The sequence below is a fragment of the Garra rufa genome, unplaced genomic scaffold (assembly GCF_049309525.1).
Source record: "Garra rufa unplaced genomic scaffold, GarRuf1.0 hap1_unplaced_003, whole genome shotgun sequence".
Lineage (NCBI taxonomy): Eukaryota > Metazoa > Chordata > Actinopteri > Cypriniformes > Cyprinidae > Garra > Garra rufa.
Window position 1 is genome coordinate 9,092,790 of NW_027394278.1, and position 19,025 is coordinate 9,111,814.

General features: G+C 53.4%; 22 non-coding genes across 22 annotated transcripts; all 22 read left to right on the top strand.

Annotated features, from left to right (window-relative positions):
• The first annotated feature begins 176 nt into the window (after positions 1-176).
• On the top strand, positions 177-367 carry LOC141310763 (U2 spliceosomal RNA). The gene has a single exon (XR_012348241.1). It is a non-coding gene; the product is annotated as a U2 spliceosomal RNA (small nuclear RNA).
• Positions 368-733: 366 nt separating this feature from the next.
• Positions 734-897, top strand: LOC141310525 (U1 spliceosomal RNA). Its single transcript, XR_012348004.1, has one exon. It is a non-coding gene; the product is annotated as a U1 spliceosomal RNA (small nuclear RNA).
• A 951-nt stretch (positions 898-1,848) lies between these two features.
• LOC141310764 (U2 spliceosomal RNA) lies at positions 1,849-2,039 on the top strand. The gene has a single exon (XR_012348242.1). It is a non-coding gene; the product is annotated as a U2 spliceosomal RNA (small nuclear RNA).
• Positions 2,040-2,405: 366 nt separating this feature from the next.
• LOC141310526 (U1 spliceosomal RNA) lies at positions 2,406-2,569 on the top strand. The gene has a single exon (XR_012348005.1). It is a non-coding gene; the product is annotated as a U1 spliceosomal RNA (small nuclear RNA).
• Positions 2,570-3,520: 951 nt separating this feature from the next.
• LOC141310765 (U2 spliceosomal RNA) lies at positions 3,521-3,711 on the top strand. The gene has a single exon (XR_012348243.1). It is a non-coding gene; the product is annotated as a U2 spliceosomal RNA (small nuclear RNA).
• A 366-nt stretch (positions 3,712-4,077) lies between these two features.
• Positions 4,078-4,241, top strand: LOC141310528 (U1 spliceosomal RNA). Its single transcript, XR_012348007.1, has one exon. It is a non-coding gene; the product is annotated as a U1 spliceosomal RNA (small nuclear RNA).
• A 951-nt stretch (positions 4,242-5,192) lies between these two features.
• LOC141310766 (U2 spliceosomal RNA) lies at positions 5,193-5,383 on the top strand. Its single transcript, XR_012348244.1, has one exon. It is a non-coding gene; the product is annotated as a U2 spliceosomal RNA (small nuclear RNA).
• Positions 5,384-5,749: 366 nt separating this feature from the next.
• On the top strand, positions 5,750-5,913 carry LOC141310529 (U1 spliceosomal RNA). The gene has a single exon (XR_012348008.1). It is a non-coding gene; the product is annotated as a U1 spliceosomal RNA (small nuclear RNA).
• Positions 5,914-6,864: 951 nt separating this feature from the next.
• LOC141310767 (U2 spliceosomal RNA) lies at positions 6,865-7,055 on the top strand. Its single transcript, XR_012348245.1, has one exon. It is a non-coding gene; the product is annotated as a U2 spliceosomal RNA (small nuclear RNA).
• Positions 7,056-7,421: 366 nt separating this feature from the next.
• Positions 7,422-7,585, top strand: LOC141310530 (U1 spliceosomal RNA). Its single transcript, XR_012348010.1, has one exon. It is a non-coding gene; the product is annotated as a U1 spliceosomal RNA (small nuclear RNA).
• Positions 7,586-8,538: 953 nt separating this feature from the next.
• Positions 8,539-8,729, top strand: LOC141310769 (U2 spliceosomal RNA). Its single transcript, XR_012348246.1, has one exon. It is a non-coding gene; the product is annotated as a U2 spliceosomal RNA (small nuclear RNA).
• Positions 8,730-9,095: 366 nt separating this feature from the next.
• Positions 9,096-9,259, top strand: LOC141310531 (U1 spliceosomal RNA). The gene has a single exon (XR_012348011.1). It is a non-coding gene; the product is annotated as a U1 spliceosomal RNA (small nuclear RNA).
• Positions 9,260-10,210: 951 nt separating this feature from the next.
• LOC141310770 (U2 spliceosomal RNA) lies at positions 10,211-10,401 on the top strand. Its single transcript, XR_012348247.1, has one exon. It is a non-coding gene; the product is annotated as a U2 spliceosomal RNA (small nuclear RNA).
• Positions 10,402-10,767: 366 nt separating this feature from the next.
• On the top strand, positions 10,768-10,931 carry LOC141310532 (U1 spliceosomal RNA). The gene has a single exon (XR_012348012.1). It is a non-coding gene; the product is annotated as a U1 spliceosomal RNA (small nuclear RNA).
• Positions 10,932-11,884: 953 nt separating this feature from the next.
• Positions 11,885-12,075, top strand: LOC141310771 (U2 spliceosomal RNA). The gene has a single exon (XR_012348248.1). It is a non-coding gene; the product is annotated as a U2 spliceosomal RNA (small nuclear RNA).
• A 366-nt stretch (positions 12,076-12,441) lies between these two features.
• On the top strand, positions 12,442-12,605 carry LOC141310533 (U1 spliceosomal RNA). Its single transcript, XR_012348013.1, has one exon. It is a non-coding gene; the product is annotated as a U1 spliceosomal RNA (small nuclear RNA).
• A 951-nt stretch (positions 12,606-13,556) lies between these two features.
• On the top strand, positions 13,557-13,747 carry LOC141310772 (U2 spliceosomal RNA). Its single transcript, XR_012348249.1, has one exon. It is a non-coding gene; the product is annotated as a U2 spliceosomal RNA (small nuclear RNA).
• Positions 13,748-14,113: 366 nt separating this feature from the next.
• Positions 14,114-14,277, top strand: LOC141310534 (U1 spliceosomal RNA). Its single transcript, XR_012348014.1, has one exon. It is a non-coding gene; the product is annotated as a U1 spliceosomal RNA (small nuclear RNA).
• A 951-nt stretch (positions 14,278-15,228) lies between these two features.
• Positions 15,229-15,419, top strand: LOC141310774 (U2 spliceosomal RNA). Its single transcript, XR_012348252.1, has one exon. It is a non-coding gene; the product is annotated as a U2 spliceosomal RNA (small nuclear RNA).
• A 366-nt stretch (positions 15,420-15,785) lies between these two features.
• Positions 15,786-15,949, top strand: LOC141310536 (U1 spliceosomal RNA). Its single transcript, XR_012348015.1, has one exon. It is a non-coding gene; the product is annotated as a U1 spliceosomal RNA (small nuclear RNA).
• A 951-nt stretch (positions 15,950-16,900) lies between these two features.
• LOC141310775 (U2 spliceosomal RNA) lies at positions 16,901-17,091 on the top strand. Its single transcript, XR_012348253.1, has one exon. It is a non-coding gene; the product is annotated as a U2 spliceosomal RNA (small nuclear RNA).
• A 366-nt stretch (positions 17,092-17,457) lies between these two features.
• On the top strand, positions 17,458-17,621 carry LOC141310537 (U1 spliceosomal RNA). The gene has a single exon (XR_012348016.1). It is a non-coding gene; the product is annotated as a U1 spliceosomal RNA (small nuclear RNA).
• The last annotated feature ends 1,404 nt before the right edge of the window (positions 17,622-19,025 follow it).

The window sequence follows — 19,025 nt, forward strand, 5'->3', positions numbered from 1 at the left end:
CGATGCCGTACTCTCCATCGCTGCAGCGCCACCGCCCGGCCGATCGGGGCGAGGCTCGGTGACGTTGCGGGCGGGGGTGGGTACTGCCGTCCCCCGACGTTTCAGGGCTCTGCGACCGCCCGCGGCCGAGGTGGCCGCCGCTGTTTCCGGCTTCCTCCCCGCCGCCTCACAACGGCATCGCTTCTCGGCCTTTTGGCTAAGATCAAGTGTAGTATCTGTTCTTATCAGTTTAATATCTGATACGTCCCCTACCCGGGGACTGCATATTAAATTGATTTTTGGATCAGGGAGCTGGAGCCGGGGCTTGCTCCGTCCACTCCATGCATCGGCCTGGTATTGCAGTGTTTCCAGGAACGGTGCGCTTTCCCTATTTTTGTGTCTAATAGCAGAGCCGGTGACGTCGGGTTCAAAGCCGTGCTTCCCGTTTCTTGAGGTCTCCCCACCCGGCACGCCCATCTGAAGTCTTTGGAGTCTTCTGATAATGAGGTGGGGTAAAAACTCTGGGCTAATAAATAGAACACAAGAACGCTCAAACGACGTGATGTTACACACTTCTGTGCAGCGGGTGGCGCGATGCACCTAAAAGTTGTTTGCGATCCGCCATTAAGCAAGAGAAGAAGAAGACGCTTGGTCAACGCAGGGCACCCGCCCTTCCTTTGCTTGGGATGGGGGTCACCGTTGATAAGGATGGTAGACAGGGAAGCGGTTCCTCTGACAGGCGGCCTAAAGCTTCATACTTACCTGGCAGGGGAGACACCATGATCAAGAAGGTGGTTCACCCAGGGCGAGGCTCGTCCATTGCACTCCGGCCGTGCTGACCCCTGCGAATTCCCCAAATGTGGGAATCTCGACTGCATAATTTATGGTAGTGGGGGACTGCGTTCGCGCTCTCCCCTGGATTTGTTGGTTTGAAAAGGCAGATGTTTTTGTTGGGTTTTTGTCTCTTTTTTCGTTTGTTTGTTTGTTTTGCTGTGGTTTGGTCTTTATCTCTTTTTTTTCCTGGATGATCAATGGTTTAGAGAGTTGTTCAGAGTGAGGAGGTCTGTCACCTGGTGTGTGTGTGTGTGTTGTGCGTGAAAACAAAGTCACTCGCGGTCTTGAAAGATCGCCCCCTGGGGGGCGTTTCAGTTCAAATTTCTCACAGACCTCGCTTTTTGTTTGGACTAAGCGTTGCGTAGCTGTAGCTGTTTGCGTGTTTGTTTGGCTGTCCTTTTTGTATCCTTTTCCTATTTTTTTTGACCTTACAGCGCCACCAAGTGGCCAGTCGCAGCGCCCCTTTACACCTGACCACAGACCGAGCCCCTGCACAGGTGTGCCGATTTGGGTGAACCGATCTCATCCCTTGCGGGAGTTATAGCCATTTTAGCAAACTCGGCCACACGACCTTCCAACGTTTTGGGGTCCCCTCGCCAGGGTGAATGGAAATTTCCGGGTTTTTTGGATCATTATTGACAGTCAGACTCCAGGGAATCTTTCTGCACTGCTCCGGGTCGGACTGGGCCAAATGCCTAGCGCTGGTTTGCAAAAGTAGGTTTTCGACGAAATCCAAAATAGCCGAAAATTTCGTCAGTGCGACGAGCGAATCCGAGGCCTGCTTCTCGTCCGGCTCGAGCCAAGGATTCCGATGACACGAGGCACGTGGCTCTGCGACAAACCGTTTGGGAGTTACGAGCGATGCCGTACTCTCCATCGCTGCAGCGCCACCGCCCGGCCGATCGGGGCGAGGCTCGGTGACGTTGCGGGCGGGGGTGGGTACTGCCGTCCCCCGACGTTTCAGGGCTCTGCGACCGCCCGCGGCCGAGGTGGCCGCCGCTGTTTCCGGCTTCCTCCCCGCCGCCTCACAACGGCATCGCTTCTCGGCCTTTTGGCTAAGATCAAGTGTAGTATCTGTTCTTATCAGTTTAATATCTGATACGTCCCCTACCCGGGGACTGCATATTAAATTGATTTTTGGATCAGGGAGCTGGAGCCGGGGCTTGCTCCGTCCACTCCATGCATCGGCCTGGTATTGCAGTGTTTCCAGGAACGGTGCGCTTTCCCTATTTTTGTGTCTAATAGCAGAGCCGGTGACGTCGGGTTCAAAGCCGTGCTTCCCGTTTCTTGAGGTCTCCCCACCCGGCACGCCCATCTGAAGTCTTTGGAGTCTTCTGATAATGAGGTGGGGTAAAAGCTCTGGGCTAATAAATAGAACACAAGAACGCTCAAACGACGTGATGTTACACACTTCTGTGCAGCGGGTGGCGCGATGCACCTAAAAGTTGTTTGCGATCCGCCATTAAGCAAGAGAAGAAGAAGACGCTTGGTCAACGCAGGGCACCCGCCCTTCCTTTGCTTGGGATGGGGGTCACCGTTGATAAGGATGGTAGACAGGGAAGCGGTTCCTCTGACAGGCGGCCTAAAGCTTCATACTTACCTGGCAGGGGAGACACCATGATCAAGAAGGTGGTTCACCCAGGGCGAGGCTCGTCCATTGCACTCCGGCCGTGCTGACCCCTGCGAATTCCCCAAATGTGGGAATCTCGACTGCATAATTTATGGTAGTGGGGGACTGCGTTCGCGCTCTCCCCTGGATTTGTTGGTTTGAAAAGGCAGATGTTTTTGTTGGGTTTTTGTCTCTTTTTTCGTTTGTTTGTTTGTTTTGCTGTGGTTTGGTCTTTATCTCTTTTTTTTCCTGGATGATCAATGGTTTAGAGAGTTGTTCAGAGTGAGGAGGTCTGTCACCTGGTGTGTGTGTGTGTGTTGTGCGTGAAAACAAAGTCACTCGCGGTCTTGAAAGATCGCCCCCTGGGGGGCGTTTCAGTTCAAATTTCTCACAGACCTCGCTTTTTGTTTGGACTAAGCGTTGCGTAGCTGTAGCTGTTTGCGTGTTTGTTTGGCTGTCCTTTTTGTATCCTTTTCCTATTTTTTTTGACCTTACAGCGCCACCAAGTGGCCAGTCGCAGCGCCCCTTTACACCTGACCACAGACCGAGCCCCTGCACAGGTGTGCCGATTTGGGTGAACCGATCTCATTCCTTGCGGGAGTTATAGCCATTTTAGCAAACTCGGCCACACGACCTTCCAACGTTTTGGGGTCCCCTCGCCAGGGTGAATGGAAATTTCCGGGTTTTTTGGATCATTATTGACAGTCAGACTCCAGGGAATCTTTCTGCACTGCTCCGGGTCGGACTGGGCCAAATGCCTAGCGCTGGTTTGCAAAAGTAGGTTTTCGACGAAATCCAAAATAGCCGAAAATTTCGTCAGTGCGACGAGCGAATCCGAGGCCTGCTTCTCGTCCGGCTCGAGCCAAGGATTCCGATGACACGAGGCACGTGGCTCTGCGACAAACCGTTTGGGAGTTACGAGCGATGCCGTACTCTCCATCGCTGCAGCGCCACCGCCCGGCCGATCGGGGCGAGGCTCGGTGACGTTGCGGGCGGGGGTGGGTACTGCCGTCCCCCGACGTTTCAGGGCTCTGCGACCGCCCGCGGCCGAGGTGGCCGCCGCTGTTTCCGGCTTCCTCCCCGCCGCCTCACAACGGCATCGCTTCTCGGCCTTTTGGCTAAGATCAAGTGTAGTATCTGTTCTTATCAGTTTAATATCTGATACGTCCCCTACCCGGGGACTGCATATTAAATTGATTTTTGGATCAGGGAGCTGGAGCCGGGGCTTGCTCCGTCCACTCCATGCATCGGCCTGGTATTGCAGTGTTTCCAGGAACGGTGCGCTTTCCCTATTTTTGTGTCTAATAGCAGAGCCGGTGACGTCGGGTTCAAAGCCGTGCTTCCCGTTTCTTGAGGTCTCCCCACCCGGCACGCCCATCTGAAGTCTTTGGAGTCTTCTGATAATGAGGTGGGGTAAAAACTCTGGGCTAATAAATAGAACACAAGAACGCTCAAACGACGTGATGTTACACACTTCTGTGCAGCGGGTGGCGCGATGCACCTAAAAGTTGTTTGCGATCCGCCATTAAGCAAGAGAAGAAGAAGACGCTTGGTCAACGCAGGGCACCCGCCCTTCCTTTGCTTGGGATGGGGGTCACCGTTGATAAGGATGGTAGACAGGGAAGCGGTTCCTCTGACAGGCGGCCTAAAGCTTCATACTTACCTGGCAGGGGAGACACCATGATCAAGAAGGTGGTTCACCCAGGGCGAGGCTCGTCCATTGCACTCCGGCCGTGCTGACCCCTGCGAATTCCCCAAATGTGGGAATCTCGACTGCATAATTTATGGTAGTGGGGGACTGCGTTCGCGCTCTCCCCTGGATTTGTTGGTTTGAAAAGGCAGATGTTTTTGTTGGGTTTTTGTCTCTTTTTTCGTTTGTTTGTTTGTTTTGCTGTGGTTTGGTCTTTATCTCTTTTTTTTCCTGGATGATCAATGGTTTAGAGAGTTGTTCAGAGTGAGGAGGTCTGTCACCTGGTGTGTGTGTGTGTGTTGTGCGTGAAAACAAAGTCACTCGCGGTCTTGAAAGATCGCCCCCTGGGGGGCGTTTCAGTTCAAATTTCTCACAGACCTCGCTTTTTGTTTGGACTAAGCGTTGCGTAGCTGTAGCTGTTTGCGTGTTTGTTTGGCTGTCCTTTTTGTATCCTTTTCCTATTTTTTTTGACCTTACAGCGCCACCAAGTGGCCAGTCGCAGCGCCCCTTTACACCTGACCACAGACCGAGCCCCTGCACAGGTGTGCCGATTTGGGTGAACCGATCTCATTCCTTGCGGGAGTTATAGCCATTTTAGCAAACTCGGCCACACGACCTTCCAACGTTTTGGGGTCCCCTCGCCAGGGTGAATGGAAATTTCCGGGTTTTTTGGATCATTATTGACAGTCAGACTCCAGGGAATCTTTCTGCACTGCTCCGGGTCGGACTGGGCCAAATGCCTAGCGCTGGTTTGCAAAAGTAGGTTTTCGACGAAATCCAAAATAGCCGAAAATTTCGTCAGTGCGACGAGCGAATCCGAGGCCTGCTTCTCGTCCGGCTCGAGCCAAGGATTCCGATGACACGAGGCACGTGGCTCTGCGACAAACCGTTTGGGAGTTACGAGCGATGCCGTACTCTCCATCGCTGCAGCGCCACCGCCCGGCCGATCGGGGCGAGGCTCGGTGACGTTGCGGGCGGGGGTGGGTACTGCCGTCCCCCGACGTTTCAGGGCTCTGCGACCGCCCGCGGCCGAGGTGGCCGCCGCTGTTTCCGGCTTCCTCCCCGCCGCCTCACAACGGCATCGCTTCTCGGCCTTTTGGCTAAGATCAAGTGTAGTATCTGTTCTTATCAGTTTAATATCTGATACGTCCCCTACCCGGGGACTGCATATTAAATTGATTTTTGGATCAGGGAGCTGGAGCCGGGGCTTGCTCCGTCCACTCCATGCATCGGCCTGGTATTGCAGTGTTTCCAGGAACGGTGCGCTTTCCCTATTTTTGTGTCTAATAGCAGAGCCGGTGACGTCGGGTTCAAAGCCGTGCTTCCCGTTTCTTGAGGTCTCCCCACCCGGCACGCCCATCTGAAGTCTTTGGAGTCTTCTGATAATGAGGTGGGGTAAAAACTCTGGGCTAATAAATAGAACACAAGAACGCTCAAACGACGTGATGTTACACACTTCTGTGCAGCGGGTGGCGCGATGCACCTAAAAGTTGTTTGCGATCCGCCATTAAGCAAGAGAAGAAGAAGACGCTTGGTCAACGCAGGGCACCCGCCCTTCCTTTGCTTGGGATGGGGGTCACCGTTGATAAGGATGGTAGACAGGGAAGCGGTTCCTCTGACAGGCGGCCTAAAGCTTCATACTTACCTGGCAGGGGAGACACCATGATCAAGAAGGTGGTTCACCCAGGGCGAGGCTCGTCCATTGCACTCCGGCCGTGCTGACCCCTGCGAATTCCCCAAATGTGGGAATCTCGACTGCATAATTTATGGTAGTGGGGGACTGCGTTCGCGCTCTCCCCTGGATTTGTTGGTTTGAAAAGGCAGATGTTTTTGTTGGGTTTTTGTCTCTTTTTTCGTTTGTTTGTTTGTTTTGCTGTGGTTTGGTCTTTATCTCTTTTTTTTCCTGGATGATCAATGGTTTAGAGAGTTGTTCAGAGTGAGGAGGTCTGTCACCTGGTGTGTGTGTGTGTGTTGTGCGTGAAAACAAAGTCACTCGCGGTCTTGAAAGATCGCCCCCTGGGGGGCGTTTCAGTTCAAATTTCTCACAGACCTCGCTTTTTGTTTGGACTAAGCGTTGCGTAGCTGTAGCTGTTTGCGTGTTTGTTTGGCTGTCCTTTTTGTATCCTTTTCCTATTTTTTTTGACCTTACAGCGCCACCAAGTGGCCAGTCGCAGCGCCCCTTTACACCTGACCACAGACCGAGCCCCTGCACAGGTGTGCCGATTTGGGTGAACCGATCTCATTCCTTGCGGGAGTTATAGCCATTTTAGCAAACTCGGCCACACGACCTTCCAACGTTTTGGGGTCCCCTCGCCAGGGTGAATGGAAATTTCCGGGTTTTTTGGATCATTATTGACAGTCAGACTCCAGGGAATCTTTCTGCACTGCTCCGGGTCGGACTGGGCCAAATGCCTAGCGCTGGTTTGCAAAAGTAGGTTTTCGACGAAATCCAAAATAGCCGAAAATTTCGTCAGTGCGACGAGCGAATCCGAGGCCTGCTTCTCGTCCGGCTCGAGCCAAGGATTCCGATGACACGAGGCACGTGGCTCTGCGACAAACCGTTTGGGAGTTACGAGCGATGCCGTACTCTCCATCGCTGCAGCGCCACCGCCCGGCCGATCGGGGCGAGGCTCGGTGACGTTGCGGGCGGGGGTGGGTACTGCCGTCCCCCGACGTTTCAGGGCTCTGCGACCGCCCGCGGCCGAGGTGGCCGCCGCTGTTTCCGGCTTCCTCCCCGCCGCCTCACAACGGCATCGCTTCTCGGCCTTTTGGCTAAGATCAAGTGTAGTATCTGTTCTTATCAGTTTAATATCTGATACGTCCCCTACCCGGGGACTGCATATTAAATTGATTTTTGGATCAGGGAGCTGGAGCCGGGGCTTGCTCCGTCCACTCCATGCATCGGCCTGGTATTGCAGTGTTTCCAGGAACGGTGCGCTTTCCCTATTTTTGTGTCTAATAGCAGAGCCGGTGACGTCGGGTTCAAAGCCGTGCTTCCCGTTTCTTGAGGTCTCCCCACCCGGCACGCCCATCTGAAGTCTTTGGAGTCTTCTGATAATGAGGTGGGGTAAAAACTCTGGGCTAATAAATAGAACACAAGAACGCTCAAACGACGTGATGTTACACACTTCTGTGCAGCGGGTGGCGCGATGCACCTAAAAGTTGTTTGCGATCCGCCATTAAGCAAGAGAAGAAGAAGACGCTTGGTCAACGCAGGGCACCCGCCCTTCCTTTGCTTGGGATGGGGGTCACCGTTGATAAGGATGGTAGACAGGGAAGCGGTTCCTCTGACAGGCGGCCTAAAGCTTCATACTTACCTGGCAGGGGAGACACCATGATCAAGAAGGTGGTTCACCCAGGGCGAGGCTCGTCCATTGCACTCCGGCCGTGCTGACCCCTGCGAATTCCCCAAATGTGGGAATCTCGACTGCATAATTTATGGTAGTGGGGGACTGCGTTCGCGCTCTCCCCTGGATTTGTTGGTTTGAAAAGGCAGATGTTTTTGTTGGGTTTTTGTCTCTTTTTTCGTTTGTTTGTTTGTTTTGCTGTGGTTTGGTCTTTATCTCTTTTTTTTCCTGGATGATCAATGGTTTAGAGAGTTGTTCAGAGTGAGGAGGTCTGTCACCTGGTGTGTGTGTGTGTGTGTTGTGCGTGAAAACAAAGTCACTCGCGGTCTTGAAAGATCGCCCCCTGGGGGGCGTTTCAGTTCAAATTTCTCACAGACCTCGCTTTTTGTTTGGACTAAGCGTTGCGTAGCTGTAGCTGTTTGCGTGTTTGTTTGGCTGTCCTTTTTGTATCCTTTTCCTATTTTTTTTGACCTTACAGCGCCACCAAGTGGCCAGTCGCAGCGCCCCTTTACACCTGACCACAGACCGAGCCCCTGCACAGGTGTGCCGATTTGGGTGAACCGATCTCATTCCTTGCGGGAGTTATAGCCATTTTAGCAAACTCGGCCACACGACCTTCCAACGTTTTGGGGTCCCCTCGCCAGGGTGAATGGAAATTTCCGGGTTTTTTGGATCATTATTGACAGTCAGACTCCAGGGAATCTTTCTGCACTGCTCCGGGTCGGACTGGGCCAAATGCCTAGCGCTGGTTTGCAAAAGTAGGTTTTCGACGAAATCCAAAATAGCCGAAAATTTCGTCAGTGCGACGAGCGAATCCGAGGCCTGCTTCTCGTCCGGCTCGAGCCAAGGATTCCGATGACACGAGGCACGTGGCTCTGCGACAAACCGTTTGGGAGTTACGAGCGATGCCGTACTCTCCATCGCTGCAGCGCCACCGCCCGGCCGATCGGGGCGAGGCTCGGTGACGTTGCGGGCGGGGGTGGGTACTGCCGTCCCCCGACGTTTCAGGGCTCTGCGACCGCCCGCGGCCGAGGTGGCCGCCGCTGTTTCCGGCTTCCTCCCCGCCGCCTCACAACGGCATCGCTTCTCGGCCTTTTGGCTAAGATCAAGTGTAGTATCTGTTCTTATCAGTTTAATATCTGATACGTCCCCTACCCGGGGACTGCATATTAAATTGATTTTTGGATCAGGGAGCTGGAGCCGGGGCTTGCTCCGTCCACTCCATGCATCGGCCTGGTATTGCAGTGTTTCCAGGAACGGTGCGCTTTCCCTATTTTTGTGTCTAATAGCAGAGCCGGTGACGTCGGGTTCAAAGCCGTGCTTCCCGTTTCTTGAGGTCTCCCCACCCGGCACGCCCATCTGAAGTCTTTGGAGTCTTCTGATAATGAGGTGGGGTAAAAACTCTGGGCTAATAAATAGAACACAAGAACGCTCAAACGACGTGATGTTACACACTTCTGTGCAGCGGGTGGCGCGATGCACCTAAAAGTTGTTTGCGATCCGCCATTAAGCAAGAGAAGAAGAAGACGCTTGGTCAACGCAGGGCACCCGCCCTTCCTTTGCTTGGGATGGGGGTCACCGTTGATAAGGATGGTAGACAGGGAAGCGGTTCCTCTGACAGGCGGCCTAAAGCTTCATACTTACCTGGCAGGGGAGACACCATGATCAAGAAGGTGGTTCACCCAGGGCGAGGCTCGTCCATTGCACTCCGGCCGTGCTGACCCCTGCGAATTCCCCAAATGTGGGAATCTCGACTGCATAATTTATGGTAGTGGGGGACTGCGTTCGCGCTCTCCCCTGGATTTGTTGGTTTGAAAAGGCAGATGTTTTTGTTGGGTTTTTGTCTCTTTTTTCGTTTGTTTGTTTGTTTTGCTGTGGTTTGGTCTTTATCTCTTTTTTTTCCTGGATGATCAATGGTTTAGAGAGTTGTTCAGAGTGAGGAGGTCTGTCACCTGGTGTGTGTGTGTGTGTTGTGCGTGAAAACAAAGTCACTCGCGGTCTTGAAAGATCGCCCCCTGGGGGGCGTTTCAGTTCAAATTTCTCACAGACCTCGCTTTTTGTTTGGACTAAGCGTTGCGTAGCTGTAGCTGTTTGCGTGTTTGTTTGGCTGTCCTTTTTGTATCCTTTTCCTATTTTTTTTGACCTTACAGCGCCACCAAGTGGCCAGTCGCAGCGCCCCTTTACACCTGACCACAGACCGAGCCCCTGCACAGGTGTGCCGATTTGGGTGAACCGATCTCATTCCTTGCGGGAGTTATAGCCATTTTAGCAAACTCGGCCACACGACCTTCCAACGTTTTGGGGTCCCCTCGCCAGGGTGAATGGAAATTTCCGGGTTTTTTGGATCATTATTGACAGTCAGACTCCAGGGAATCTTTCTGCACTGCTCCGGGTCGGACTGGGCCAAATGCCTAGCGCTGGTTTGCAAAAGTAGGTTTTCGACGAAATCCAAAATAGCCGAAAATTTCGTCAGTGCGACGAGCAAATCCGAGGCCTGCTTCTCGTCCGGCTCGAGCCAAGGATTCCGATGACACGAGGCACGTGGCTCTGCGACAAACCGTTTGGGAGTTACGAGCGATGCCGTACTCTCCATCGCTGCAGCGCCACCGCCCGGCCGATCGGGGCGAGGCTCGGTGACGTTGCGGGCGGGGGTGGGTACTGCCGTCCCCCGACGTTTCAGGGCTCTGCGACCGCCCGCGGCCGAGGTGGCCGCCGCTGTTTCCGGCTTCCTCCCCGCCGCCTCACAACGGCATCGCTTCTCGGCCTTTTGGCTAAGATCAAGTGTAGTATCTGTTCTTATCAGTTTAATATCTGATACGTCCCCTACCCGGGGACTGCATATTAAATTGATTTTTGGATCAGGGAGCTGGAGCCGGGGCTTGCTCCGTCCACTCCATGCATCGGCCTGGTATTGCAGTGTTTCCAGGAACGGTGCGCTTTCCCTATTTTTGTGTCTAATAGCAGAGCCGGTGACGTCGGGTTCAAAGCCGTGCTTCCCGTTTCTTGAGGTCTCCCCACCCGGCACGCCCATCTGAAGTCTTTGGAGTCTTCTGATAATGAGGTGGGGTAAAAACTCTGGGCTAATAAATAGAACACAAGAACGCTCAAACGACGTGATGTTACACACTTCTGTGCAGCGGGTGGCGCGATGCACCTAAAAGTTGTTTGCGATCCGCCATTAAGCAAGAGAAGAAGAAGACGCTTGGTCAACGCAGGGCACCCGCCCTTCCTTTGCTTGGGATGGGGGTCACCGTTGATAAGGATGGTAGACAGGGAAGCGGTTCCTCTGACAGGCGGCCTAAAGCTTCATACTTACCTGGCAGGGGAGACACCATGATCAAGAAGGTGGTTCACCCAGGGCGAGGCTCGTCCATTGCACTCCGGCCGTGCTGACCCCTGCGAATTCCCCAAATGTGGGAATCTCGACTGCATAATTTATGGTAGTGGGGGACTGCGTTCGCGCTCTCCCCTGGATTTGTTGGTTTGAAAAGGCAGATGTTTTTGTTGGGTTTTTGTCTCTTTTTTCGTTTGTTTGTTTGTTTTGCTGTGGTTTGGTCTTTATCTCTTTTTTTTCCTGGATGATCAATGGTTTAGAGAGTTGTTCAGAGTGAGGAGGTCTGTCACCTGGTGTGTGTGTGTGTGTGTTGTGCGTGAAAACAAAGTCACTCGCGGTCTTGAAAGATCGCCCCCTGGGGGGCGTTTCAGTTCAAATTTCTCACAGACCTCGCTTTTTGTTTGGACTAAGCGTTGCGTAGCTGTAGCTGTTTGCGTGTTTGTTTGGCTGTCCTTTTTGTATCCTTTTCCTATTTTTTTTGACCTTACAGCGCCACCAAGTGGCCAGTCGCAGCGCCCCTTTACACCTGACCACAGACCGAGCCCCTGCACAGGTGTGCCGATTTGGGTGAACCGATCTCATTCCTTGCGGGAGTTATAGCCATTTTAGCAAACTCGGCCACACGACCTTCCAACGTTTTGGGGTCCCCTCGCCAGGGTGAATGGAAATTTCCGGGTTTTTTGGATCATTATTGACAGTCAGACTCCAGGGAATCTTTCTGCACTGCTCCGGGTCGGACTGGGCCAAATGCCTAGCGCTGGTTTGCAAAAGTAGGTTTTCGACGAAATCCAAAATAGCCGAAAATTTCGTCAGTGCGACGAGCAAATCCGAGGCCTGCTTCTCGTCCGGCTCGAGCCAAGGATTCCGATGACACGAGGCACGTGGCTCTGCGACAAACCGTTTGGGAGTTACGAGCGATGCCGTACTCTCCATCGCTGCAGCGCCACCGCCCGGCCGATCGGGGCGAGGCTCGGTGACGTTGCGGGCGGGGGTGGGTACTGCCGTCCCCCGACGTTTCAGGGCTCTGCGACCGCCCGCGGCCGAGGTGGCCGCCGCTGTTTCCGGCTTCCTCCCCGCCGCCTCACAACGGCATCGCTTCTCGGCCTTTTGGCTAAGATCAAGTGTAGTATCTGTTCTTATCAGTTTAATATCTGATACGTCCCCTACCCGGGGACTGCATATTAAATTGATTTTTGGATCAGGGAGCTGGAGCCGGGGCTTGCTCCGTCCACTCCATGCATCGGCCTGGTATTGCAGTGTTTCCAGGAACGGTGCGCTTTCCCTATTTTTGTGTCTAATAGCAGAGCCGGTGACGTCGGGTTCAAAGCCGTGCTTCCCGTTTCTTGAGGTCTCCCCACCCGGCACGCCCATCTGAAGTCTTTGGAGTCTTCTGATAATGAGGTGGGGTAAAAACTCTGGGCTAATAAATAGAACACAAGAACGCTCAAACGACGTGATGTTACACACTTCTGTGCAGCGGGTGGCGCGATGCACCTAAAAGTTGTTTGCGATCCGCCATTAAGCAAGAGAAGAAGAAGACGCTTGGTCAACGCAGGGCACCCGCCCTTCCTTTGCTTGGGATGGGGGTCACCGTTGATAAGGATGGTAGACAGGGAAGCGGTTCCTCTGACAGGCGGCCTAAAGCTTCATACTTACCTGGCAGGGGAGACACCATGATCAAGAAGGTGGTTCACCCAGGGCGAGGCTCGTCCATTGCACTCCGGCCGTGCTGACCCCTGCGAATTCCCCAAATGTGGGAATCTCGACTGCATAATTTATGGTAGTGGGGGACTGCGTTCGCGCTCTCCCCTGGATTTGTTGGTTTGAAAAGGCAGATGTTTTTGTTGGGTTTTTGTCTCTTTTTTCGTTTGTTTGTTTGTTTTGCTGTGGTTTGGTCTTTATCTCTTTTTTTTCCTGGATGATCAATGGTTTAGAGAGTTGTTCAGAGTGAGGAGGTCTGTCACCTGGTGTGTGTGTGTGTGTTGTGCGTGAAAACAAAGTCACTCGCGGTCTTGAAAGATCGCCCCCTGGGGGGCGTTTCAGTTCAAATTTCTCACAGACCTCGCTTTTTGTTTGGACTAAGCGTTGCGTAGCTGTAGCTGTTTGCGTGTTTGTTTGGCTGTCCTTTTTGTATCCTTTTCCTATTTTTTTTGACCTTACAGCGCCACCAAGTGGCCAGTCGCAGCGCCCCTTTACACCTGACCACAGACCGAGCCCCTGCACAGGTGTGCCGATTTGGGTGAACCGATCTCATTCCTTGCGGGAGTTATAGCCATTTTAGCAAACTCGGCCACACGACCTTCCAACGTTTTGGGGTCCCCTCGCCAGGGTGAATGGAAATTTCCGGGTTTTTTGGATCATTATTGACAGTCAGACTCCAGGGAATCTTTCTGCACTGCTCCGGGTCGGACTGGGCCAAATGCCTAGCGCTGGTTTGCAAAAGTAGGTTTTCGACGAAATCCAAAATAGCCGAAAATTTCGTCAGTGCGACGAGCGAATCCGAGGCCTGCTTCTCGTCCGGCTCGAGCCAAGGATTCCGATGACACGAGGCACGTGGCTCTGCGACAAACCGTTTGGGAGTTACGAGCGATGCCGTACTCTCCATCGCTGCAGCGCCACCGCCCGGCCGATCGGGGCGAGGCTCGGTGACGTTGCGGGCGGGGGTGGGTACTGCCGTCCCCCGACGTTTCAGGGCTCTGCGACCGCCCGCGGCCGAGGTGGCCGCCGCTGTTTCCGGCTTCCTCCCCGCCGCCTCACAACGGCATCGCTTCTCGGCCTTTTGGCTAAGATCAAGTGTAGTATCTGTTCTTATCAGTTTAATATCTGATACGTCCCCTACCCGGGGACTGCATATTAAATTGATTTTTGGATCAGGGAGCTGGAGCCGGGGCTTGCTCCGTCCACTCCATGCATCGGCCTGGTATTGCAGTGTTTCCAGGAACGGTGCGCTTTCCCTATTTTTGTGTCTAATAGCAGAGCCGGTGACGTCGGGTTCAAAGCCGTGCTTCCCGTTTCTTGAGGTCTCCCCACCCGGCACGCCCATCTGAAGTCTTTGGAGTCTTCTGATAATGAGGTGGGGTAAAAACTCTGGGCTAATAAATAGAACACAAGAACGCTCAAACGACGTGATGTTACACACTTCTGTGCAGCGGGTGGCGCGATGCACCTAAAAGTTGTTTGCGATCCGCCATTAAGCAAGAGAAGAAGAAGACGCTTGGTCAACGCAGGGCACCCGCCCTTCCTTTGCTTGGGATGGGGGTCACCGTTGATAAGGATGGTAGACAGGGAAGCGGTTCCTCTGACAGGCGGCCTAAAGCTTCATACTTACCTGGCAGGGGAGACACCATGATCAAGAAGGTGGTTCACCCAGGGCGAGGCTCGTCCATTGCACTCCGGCCGTGCTGACCCCTGCGAATTCCCCAAATGTGGGAATCTCGACTGCATAATTTATGGTAGTGGGGGACTGCGTTCGCGCTCTCCCCTGGATTTGTTGGTTTGAAAAGGCAGATGTTTTTGTTGGGTTTTTGTCTCTTTTTTCGTTTGTTTGTTTGTTTTGCTGTGGTTTGGTCTTTATCTCTTTTTTTTCCTGGATGATCAATGGTTTAGAGAGTTGTTCAGAGTGAGGAGGTCTGTCACCTGGTGTGTGTGTGTGTGTTGTGCGTGAAAACAAAGTCACTCGCGGTCTTGAAAGATCGCCCCCTGGGGGGCGTTTCAGTTCAAATTTCTCACAGACCTCGCTTTTTGTTTGGACTAAGCGTTGCGTAGCTGTAGCTGTTTGCGTGTTTGTTTGGCTGTCCTTTTTGTATCCTTTTCCTATTTTTTTTGACCTTACAGCGCCACCAAGTGGCCAGTCGCAGCGCCCCTTTACACCTGACCACAGACCGAGCCCCTGCACAGGTGTGCCGATTTGGGTGAACCGATCTCATTCCTTGCGGGAGTTATAGCCATTTTAGCAAACTCGGCCACACGACCTTCCAACGTTTTGGGGTCCCCTCGCCAGGGTGAATGGAAATTTCCGGGTTTTTTGGATCATTATTGACAGTCAGACTCCAGGGAATCTTTCTGCACTGCTCCGGGTCGGACTGGGCCAAATGCCTAGCGCTGGTTTGCAAAAGTAGGTTTTCGACGAAATCCAAAATAGCCGAAAATTTCGTCAGTGCGACGAGCGAATCCGAGGCCTGCTTCTCGTCCGGCTCGAGCCAAGGATTCCGATGACACGAGGCACGTGGCTCTGCGACAAACCGTTTGGGAGTTACGAGCGATGCCGTACTCTCCATCGCTGCAGCGCCACCGCCCGGCCGATCGGGGCGAGGCTCGGTGACGTTGCGGGCGGGGGTGGGTACTGCCGTCCCCCGACGTTTCAGGGCTCTGCGACCGCCCGCGGCCGAGGTGGCCGCCGCTGTTTCCGGCTTCCTCCCCGCCGCCTCACAACGGCATCGCTTCTCGGCCTTTTGGCTAAGATCAAGTGTAGTATCTGTTCTTATCAGTTTAATATCTGATACGTCCCCTACCCGGGGACTGCATATTAAATTGATTTTTGGATCAGGGAGCTGGAGCCGGGGCTTGCTCCGTCCACTCCATGCATCGGCCTGGTATTGCAGTGTTTCCAGGAACGGTGCGCTTTCCCTATTTTTGTGTCTAATAGCAGAGCCGGTGACGTCGGGTTCAAAGCCGTGCTTCCCGTTTCTTGAGGTCTCCCCACCCGGCACGCCCATCTGAAGTCTTTGGAGTCTTCTGATAATGAGGTGGGGTAAAAACTCTGGGCTAATAAATAGAACACAAGAACGCTCAAACGACGTGATGTTACACACTTCTGTGCAGCGGGTGGCGCGATGCACCTAAAAGTTGTTTGCGATCCGCCATTAAGCAAGAGAAGAAGAAGACGCTTGGTCAACGCAGGGCACCCGCCCTTCCTTTGCTTGGGATGGGGGTCACCGTTGATAAGGATGGTAGACAGGGAAGCGGTTCCTCTGACAGGCGGCCTAAAGCTTCATACTTACCTGGCAGGGGAGACACCATGATCAAGAAGGTGGTTCACCCAGGGCGAGGCTCGTCCATTGCACTCCGGCCGTGCTGACCCCTGCGAATTCCCCAAATGTGGGAATCTCGACTGCATAATTTATGGTAGTGGGGGACTGCGTTCGCGCTCTCCCCTGGATTTGTTGGTTTGAAAAGGCAGATGTTTTTGTTGGGTTTTTGTCTCTTTTTTCGTTTGTTTGTTTGTTTTGCTGTGGTTTGGTCTTTATCTCTTTTTTTTCCTGGATGATCAATGGTTTAGAGAGTTGTTCAGAGTGAGGAGGTCTGTCACCTGGTGTGTGTGTGTGTGTTGTGCGTGAAAACAAAGTCACTCGCGGTCTTGAAAGATCGCCCCCTGGGGGGCGTTTCAGTTCAAATTTCTCACAGACCTCGCTTTTTGTTTGGACTAAGCGTTGCGTAGCTGTAGCTGTTTGCGTGTTTGTTTGGCTGTCCTTTTTGTATCCTTTTCCTATTTTTTTTGACCTTACAGCGCCACCAAGTGGCCAGTCGCAGCGCCCCTTTACACCTGACCACAGACCGAGCCCCTGCACAGGTGTGCCGATTTGGGTGAACCGATCTCATTCCTTGCGGGAGTTATAGCCATTTTAGCAAACTCGGCCACACGACCTTCCAACGTTTTGGGGTCCCCTCGCCAGGGTGAATGGAAATTTCCGGGTTTTTTGGATCATTATTGACAGTCAGACTCCAGGGAATCTTTCTGCACTGCTCCGGGTCGGACTGGGCCAAATGCCTAGCGCTGGTTTGCAAAAGTAGGTTTTCGACGAAATCCAAAATAGCCGAAAATTTCGTCAGTGCGACGAGCGAATCCGAGGCCTGCTTCTCGTCCGGCTCGAGCCAAGGATTCCGATGACACGAGGCACGTGGCTCTGCGACAAACCGTTTGGGAGTTACGAGCGATGCCGTACTCTCCATCGCTGCAGCGCCACCGCCCGGCCGATCGGGGCGAGGCTCGGTGACGTTGCGGGCGGGGGTGGGTACTGCCGTCCCCCGACGTTTCAGGGCTCTGCGACCGCCCGCGGCCGAGGTGGCCGCCGCTGTTTCCGGCTTCCTCCCCGCCGCCTCACAACGGCATCGCTTCTCGGCCTTTTGGCTAAGATCAAGTGTAGTATCTGTTCTTATCAGTTTAATATCTGATACGTCCCCTACCCGGGGACTGCATATTAAATTGATTTTTGGATCAGGGAGCTGGAGCCGGGGCTTGCTCCGTCCACTCCATGCATCGGCCTGGTATTGCAGTGTTTCCAGGAACGGTGCGCTTTCCCTATTTTTGTGTCTAATAGCAGAGCCGGTGACGTCGGGTTCAAAGCCGTGCTTCCCGTTTCTTGAGGTCTCCCCACCCGGCACGCCCATCTGAAGTCTTTGGAGTCTTCTGATAATGAGGTGGGGTAAAAACTCTGGGCTAATAAATAGAACACAAGAACGCTCAAACGACGTGATGTTACACACTTCTGTGCAGCGGGTGGCGCGATGCACCTAAAAGTTGTTTGCGATCCGCCATTAAGCAAGAGAAGAAGAAGACGCTTGGTCAACGCAGGGCACCCGCCCTTCCTTTGCTTGGGATGGGGGTCACCGTTGATAAGGATGGTAGACAGGGAAGCGGTTCCTCTGACAGGCGGCCTAAAGCTTCATACTTACCTGGCAGGGGAGACACCATGATCAAGAAGGTGGTTCACCCAGGGCGAGGCTCGTCCATTGCACTCCGGCCGTGCTGACCCCTGCGAATTCCCCAAATGTGGGAATCTCGACTGCATAATTTATGGTAGTGGGGGACTGCGTTCGCGCTCTCCCCTGGATTTGTTGGTTTGAAAAGGCAGATGTTTTTGTTGGGTTTTTGTCTCTTTTTTCGTTTGTTTGTTTGTTTTGCTGTGGTTTGGTCTTTATCTCTTTTTTTTCCTGGATGATCAATGGTTTAGAGAGTTGTTCAGAGTGAGGAGGTCTGTCACCTGGTGTGTGTGTGTGTGTTGTGCGTGAAAACAAAGTCACTCGCGGTCTTGAAAGATCGCCCCCTGGGGGGCGTTTCAGTTCAAATTTCTCACAGACCTCGCTTTTTGTTTGGACTAAGCGTTGCGTAGCTGTAGCTGTTTGCGTGTTTGTTTGGCTGTCCTTTTTGTATCCTTTTCCTATTTTTTTTGACCTTACAGCGCCACCAAGTGGCCAGTCGCAGCGCCCCTTTACACCTGACCACAGACCGAGCCCCTGCACAGGTGTGCCGATTTGGGTGAACCGATCTCATTCCTTGCGGGAGTTATAGCCATTTTAGCAAACTCGGCCACACGACCTTCCAACGTTTTGGGGTCCCCTCGCCAGGGTGAATGGAAATTTCCGGGTTTTTTGGATCATTATTGACAGTCAGACTCCAGGGAATCTTTCTGCACTGCTCCGGGTCGGACTGGGCCAAATGCCTAGCGCTGGTTTGCAAAAGTAGGTTTTCGACGAAATCCAAAATAGCCGAAAATTTCGTCAGTGCGACGAGCGAATCCGAGGCCTGCTTCTCGTCCGGCTCGAGCCAAGGATTCCGATGACACGAGGCACGTGGCTCTGCGACAAACCGTTTGGGAGTTACGAGCGATGCCGTACTCTCCATCGCTGCAGCGCCACCGCCCGGCCGATCGGGGCGAGGCTCGGTGACGTTGCGGGCGGGGGTGGGTACTGCCGTCCCCCGACGTTTCAGGGCTCTGCGACCGCCCGCGGCCGAGGTGGCCGCCGCTGTTTCCGGCTTCCTCCCCGCCGCCTCACAACGGCATCGCTTCTCGGCCTTTTGGCTAAGATCTAGTGTCTGGTCAGACGGCAGTGACAGCGATCGCCTCTTGCGGGACCTTTTGGGCCTGTGTGTGGCTTGTCACACAGTGCCCCCATCCTTCAGGAGGTACAGAGACAAGCGGCTTTTACTCGGTGACGACCCGTTTTCTCGGGGAATCTTCTTGTTTTAAGGTAAGGTGTTTTAACTTATTTATTGTGTTATTTATTGTTTGCTTTTAGCCGCAACGTGCTAGTGGTGCCTCCGCCATGTCGGCTGCTCGTGCCGGCGTGAGGAGGCACCACAGCGTGCGTTTTAACTTCAAGAAAAAAGAGGATGGCACTCTCCTGAGTATGTCCAGGTTGGACTTCTCTAGGAAGTACATCCAACAGCTATTGGAATTCAAGGCGATGGAAATTAACTGTTTGATGACTCTGCCCCTGAATCGTGGATTTGAT